This window comes from Lynx canadensis, chromosome A1 (genome assembly GCF_007474595.2).
Source record: "Lynx canadensis isolate LIC74 chromosome A1, mLynCan4.pri.v2, whole genome shotgun sequence".
In the NCBI taxonomy this organism is placed as follows: domain Eukaryota; kingdom Metazoa; phylum Chordata; class Mammalia; order Carnivora; family Felidae; genus Lynx; species Lynx canadensis.
In genome coordinates, this window is record NC_044303.2 from 112,105,286 (window position 1) to 112,111,352 (window position 6,067).

The 6,067-nt window shown below is 53.9% G+C and overlaps 1 protein-coding gene across 4 annotated transcripts in view; it reads right to left on the reverse strand.

Moving 5' to 3' along the window:
- LOC115516119 (core histone macro-H2A.1) overlaps positions 1-5,850 on the reverse strand; it is an 80,100-nt gene extending 74,250 nt beyond the window's left edge. The window contains exon 1 of one of the 4 annotated variants that reach the window (XM_030318538.1): positions 5,733-5,850. The gene's annotated coding sequence lies outside the window, so the exon portion shown is untranslated. The remainder of the gene's footprint in view (positions 1-5,732) is intronic. The other 3 variants (XM_030318549.1, XM_030318527.1, XM_030318530.1) reach the window with 3 other exon arrangements.
- Positions 5,851-6,067: the final 217 nt, after the last annotated feature.

A 6,067-nucleotide genomic window follows, 5' to 3' on the forward strand; every position in this document is an offset into this window, starting at 1 on the left:
AAAGGGATCTCTGTGGTCTTTACCTCTGCAACTCCTCCAACTATAAATCAATCACAGTAGACATGACCCTTGCTTGCAGAAACCCAAGGCTTACCCAGAGACAAGCTAGGCTTGAGTGATAGGCAGGTCTCTGACCACCGGCTCCTCAACAACTGAGCTGTGACCGGGGCACCTGATCTGTCCTCTTGGCACGGGACTAGCAAGAGGCCTGGCTGTGAGGATCCCACGAGTAAGATGGACACAAGAATGACAAGCCCTCTACTACCACAAGGGCCACAGAGGAAAAAGGGTCAAAGGGCTGTCCTACCTACTACCACACTGTTGCACTCTTCCCCAACAGGGCACCGTAACAGGCTCCACACTGCCCTGTAAACCACTTTCGTCACTTCGGCACATACCACCCTCTCAGTCGATAGCACTCTCTCCAGCCCTGTGTCTGTTCCTGCTGTGGCGGTGCCTTGTGCCCGCCAGTCACAGTCTAGTTTGGGCCAGCCCTATGCCCAGACTCCAGCCTTGCACACAAGGCCCCACTGACCTCCCGCCCATCTCTCCCTATTTCCAGCAACGAGGGCTCCACCAGGCCGAACGGCTCCCGGAGTGCTTAGTGGACATTCCTGCGTGGCCCGGGCCCAGCTACAAATCCCTCGTGACGTTCCTCACCCTGACACCATTCTTTAATATGTTCAATTGCTTTTCTCAGTCTTATATAAAGTGCTCTGCAAATGCAGTTCCCAGCCCTTTCTTCCAACTGGATTGCTACTCAACATCCAATTTATATAAATATCCTGAAGCCAACCTCCCCAACCTTAGCAGCTGCTATACTGTATCATCACTGCCAATTTCCTTGTCTGTCTTGGTGGGACGTACCAGTCTGCTCCCCAGTGTACCTCCAGGAACCCACTGCCCTGCCTGGTACCTGGTAGGCCCTCAAATGCTGGCTGGATGGTGACTAATTAGTTGGATGCATTTACAATTCTCTGGACAAAGATGAGGGCAGCATTTCCAAAGGCCACAGGACTCAGGAATGTGGCAAGTGGGACAGCAGTCAGGGACCTTCATTGAAACCATTCACGGACACATACCTGGCCGATCCCTGTGGGAGCTCAGACCCTTAAAGTTCAGGGAGCTTCTGGGGCCATCTTAGAGATTCCCAGGGAGGAAAGACCACAACAGCCCTGACAGCTGAGGTGGGAGCCCCACAGAGGCCTTCCCACTCCCTAATAATTCTGTGGCTCCAGCCACCTCTCCTCTTGCCAGGCAACTAGCTCAGTAAGAGACTGGAGGGAAATACTTCCCTTTCTCACACCTGTAAGTGACTGACCTCCACTAAGGCTACAGCACAGAAAACTCTTAATCAGGGCACTTAGAAAACCACCTGAACTGGAGATTGTGAGGTCCTCTGTTACCTAAGCAATGAATTTGTGCATATTGATACCGAATGAAATGTTGACCAGAATTGCTGCGGAGCTGGCAGTCACACGGCCCCCATCCCAAGCACCCGAGGACAGGGAACCTGAGCGATCAGCACTTACAGTTGCTGTCGCCGAGGGAGGACTGCACCATCCACTCCCTGCAGCTGGATGAATGCCCACGTGTCCACATGCATTTGTCAGCTTCCCGTCAAGTCCAATCATGACAGCAAACCTGAGACACTTAATTCTGAAGCACAGGACACTAATCCTGTTTACAGCATTCTCTTCCACTTACTCCTACCATACCAGATAATTAACGGTGTCACTGCTGTCAGGTCTCCAGAGGCAGGAGGATCTACTACACAAGTATCGCTCACAGAGCTGGGGTTCAGAAACAGCGTTATGATTGGCCGAGAACAGAGACTTGTTCTGGTGCTCGAGCCAATCAGGGAAAACCTCTCTCTCCATTCATAAAACACTAGATCATAAAGGGAGCCGGAGGATTAAAGAACTTACAGTCCACCCTCAGTGAACCAAGGGATTACAAACAAGGAGAAAAGGACAAATTGAGATAATAAATAAATCCTAAATGGCACTTTTTGTTCCAGCACACGTGTCTTCCTCGTGTGTTAGGTTTTTAGTGGTGGGGAACAAACAGAAACCCGAACCAAGTGTTATTCAGGAAAGAGTTTACAAGAGGCTAGGGGAGTCAGCACGGCATTTCAATAGCAAAGCACTGTCTTCCTGCCTCACAAGGAAACTTTAATTCACGCTCCTCTCTCTTTTAAAAGTCGTGCCAAACATTAAGATAATAATTTCAACGGAAGGTTATCAAAGGAAAACTTTAAATGTGAGCTTCAATAGGGCAGGACCCTGGCTGGCTGGGCTTGCCATCCAGAAGCCATTCAGTATTTGTGGAATACATGAAGCATTCACAATAACAATAAAATACATCTGGCCATGATTCTTTCCTGCTCAGAACCTTCAACGGCTTCTTCTAGCTTCACCTGAGTTCCCTCCACCATCCAGCCATCCTGAGCCTCTGGCAGTTCCCCCACATGACCTCTATGCTCACTGTTCTAAGACTTGACACATGGGGTTCCCCAGGCCTCAAACACTTGTCTCCATCTGCCCTCCGTTGCCCAGCCAACTCCTACTTGGTCTTTCTGTACAGTAAGGGCTTGCTTCCGCTTATGTCACCTTTCTGGGGGTTACTATGGGAGCTCCTGTGGCCTTCTGCACCAAACTCGCAATAGCCCCTTGCCTGTCTTCTCCTTGTGTCAGTTTCCCAGGGACAAGGACTGAGCACTTCTTGATCATGCTTTTGTCCCCAGTGCCTGACTCAGAGTTGATTCTCAGGAAATATTTATTGGAAGACTTTAAGACACCAGTCAAGAAAACAAGCTATACAACTCTTTGGAACCCATCTGGGCTCCCTCGTAAGAGCTGGGGCGGGACTTGGGGCGCCTGGGTGGTGCAGTCGGTTAAGCGTCCGACTTCAGCCAGGTCACGATCTCGAAGTCCGGGAGTTCGAGCCCCGCGTCAGGCTCTGGGCTGATGGCTCAGAGCCTGGAGCCTGTTTCCGATTCTGTGTCTCCCTCTCTCTCTGCCCCTCCCCCGTTCATGCTCTGTCTCTCTCTGTCCCAAAAATAAATAAACGTTGAAAAAAAAAATTAAAAAAAAAAAAAAAAGAGCTGGGGCGGGACCTAATGTACTTCTAAAACTGTAGAACGTGGGGAGGACTCACAGGATAGGTGCGGGGTTCCTCTCGTCCCTGCTCCTTCCCAGCATATGTGCCAAGAACGGGGCTCTGAAAAACCCAACACAAATCCAAAGGCACAATCAAACCAAAAACTAGAAGCTGCCGCAATTCTGATCAATACCACACATAGGCTCTTATTGGACTTCATCAGCTTGGACTTTGCACCTTTGTTTATTTAAATAAATCTCCTTTAAATGACTGGGGGCAGCATTAGCTCTGAAGGTATTGGAGGCAAATCCCAGAAAACATGTACTCCAAGCCTTCCTGTGGGGAAGGGATGAGGACTCTTGGAGTTCTGTTGTCACCAGGACCAGAGGAAATGGCAGAATGAGATGTACCACTCCCTGTGTCTGGGCCCTTTGGTATAGACCACGGTAGTGACTTAGGACAATGCATTAGACTGTCACATGTGATGTTTCAGACTACTCTTCATTCTAAAGGACCTACCTACCTCAAATAATTTTCACTTAAACCCTTCCCACCTCCCCAGTGCCTTTAGGGATCAGCATTAACAATGGTGACAGGTTAAAACGAAACACAAGAATGAAGAGATTTCCCACCCTCCACCTAAAACTATAGGGGGCAAGAATTTAAAGACTGAGGGTTTTTGGTTTGTTTTGTTAAGAAAAAAAAAAGGTTTATGGGACACCTGGGTGGCTCAGTCAGTTGAGCATCCTACTTTGGCTCAGGTAATGATCTCACGGTTCATGAGTTCAAGCCCCACATCAGGCTCTGTGCTGGCAGCTTAGAGACTGGAGCCTGCTTCGGATTCTGTGTCTCCCTCTCTCTCTCCCCCTCCCCAACTCACACTCTCTCTCTCAAAAATAAATAAACATTTAAAAAAAACTTTTATTTATTTTTTTTTCAACGTTTATTTATTTTTGGGACAGAGAGAGACAGAGCATGAATGGGGGAGGGGCAGAGAGAGAGGGAGACACAGAACCGGAAACAGGCTCCAGGCTCTGAGCCATCAGCCCAGAGCCCGACGCGGGGCTCGAACTCACGGACCGCGAGATCGTGACCTGGCTGAAGTCGGACGCTTAACCGACTGCGCCACCCAGGCGCCCCTAAAAAAAACTTTTAAAAAAGGAAAAAAATATAAGGTTTAAAAGCATATTTATCTTCATTGGAGAGCCTCTTGTGCAAGACAGAGATGCGGCTACCCAACTTCAGCTAGTTGTTGTACGATGGGTATTAATTCCAGTTGCAGGCAGGGAGTGGCCATTTCAGAGCCGGTAACCGCCCCTGAAGGCACTAAAGGCGCCCCTGCAATAGGCGGATTCCACCAAACTTACAACTAGAGTCTCCCATTCAAACCTAAAGCTGCTTGAAATTCCCCTAGTCTGTGGGGCAGGAAGCCTTGGAACAAAGCACCTTGCCCCCTCTTTAACGGTAAAACCTCAAACCACAAAGGTGGAAGAAAAAGAGAAGCTAGCAGGAGCGCCCCTCTTAATTGTCTATTTTTATATGCTGTTTATTGGGTCGTTAAAATCTTACAAGGATTTCACGGTAATTGTAATTGTTGAATTCCAGGTTTGTCTTAGCTGATTGTACGGACATTGCTCACTTTCAAACTCAGCAGTATTTTTCCTCATATCTTGTCTAAAAGAACCTTCCAGTCTGCCGACCAGATCCTTGAGTGATCCGTGGTGCCTGCAGGAGTGGAGGCGGGGCGCGCCACCCCGCACACCTGTTGTCAGGTGACACCGCCTGCAGCATCCAGCGCACTCACCTCTCCACCCCACCCCCAGCGAGTCCCTTCCCTCCCGGCCTTCTCCACCGGGAAGCCTACAGCCTTCTGGAGTTACCTTAAAAAGGAAAGAAAGAAAGAAAGGAAGAAAACACAAAACCCTCCCAACCACAAAGCAAACAAAAGGCCGATCAGAAGATGAGCGAGGGCAGCGGGGGTTCCCGCGTCCCCTCTCCAGCCAGTCCCTGGACAACCCCCTCCCCGGCCCTGCCTGGCTCCAATCCCACAAGTATCCCCCAGCCGCCAACCCTCCCCTCCCCGCAGAGAGCGAGCCAGACGCCTGCACCACGGCCACCTGGCTCTCGGGCCCGACTTATTGTGCTGGGGCCGGCAACTCGCGGGCCCGCGGGGCCCTCACCAAGTACAACTCCGAGCACCGCAGCTCCCGGTCGCCCAGGCCCACGCTGGCCGGCCAGCGCCGCGGGGCCTCCCCGGGCCTCTAGCTTAGCCCGCCCGCCCGCCCCGGGAAGGGTCGCCGGGGGAGGGGCCAGCACTGTCGCCTTCCCACAAAAGCGCCCAGGCGCGGGCAGGAGGACGCGGTTTGGAGAGAAGTTGGCTTCCGGGTTCGCTGTTTGAACAAAACCAAAGAGAATCCCGCGCGGCCGGGCGGGGAGGGCCTGGGAGGGCGCCGTGCGCGCGCGAGGCCCCGCGTGGGCCACACGCCGAGCGCGGCGACCCGAGCCCGGCCGAGCGCCGCCCGTGCGCGCCAGGCCCGGCCGCTCCCAGGCCCCCGCGGCCGGAAGCGCGCGGTGGCCGGACCCGGCGGCGGGGACCGGGCGCGGGGCGAGGGGGCCCGCGCGGCACTTACGGGGCGGCTCGGCGGCGGCGGCGGCAGCAGCTAGGTGTCCGGCCCGTGCCCTCTCGGCCGCTCGCGCCTTTTCTCTCCGCGCTCGTCGCTGGCCCGCCCGCCCGCCTCCTCGCTTCCCGCCCGCGCGCCGCGCGCTCGCCCCCTCCGCCCGGCTCCGCTGCCGAGTGAACTGGAACCAGTCGCCGCGGCCCCGGGATTCCCACAATGCACAGCGCGCCGCTCGTCACATCCCATGCCGTCCCCGCGCGTCCGGCCACCCCTCCCGCGCCACCCGGGCGCCCCGGCCTTGACCCCAGCCCCGCGGCTGCGCGCGCCGCGGCCTCCGCGCTCCGCCG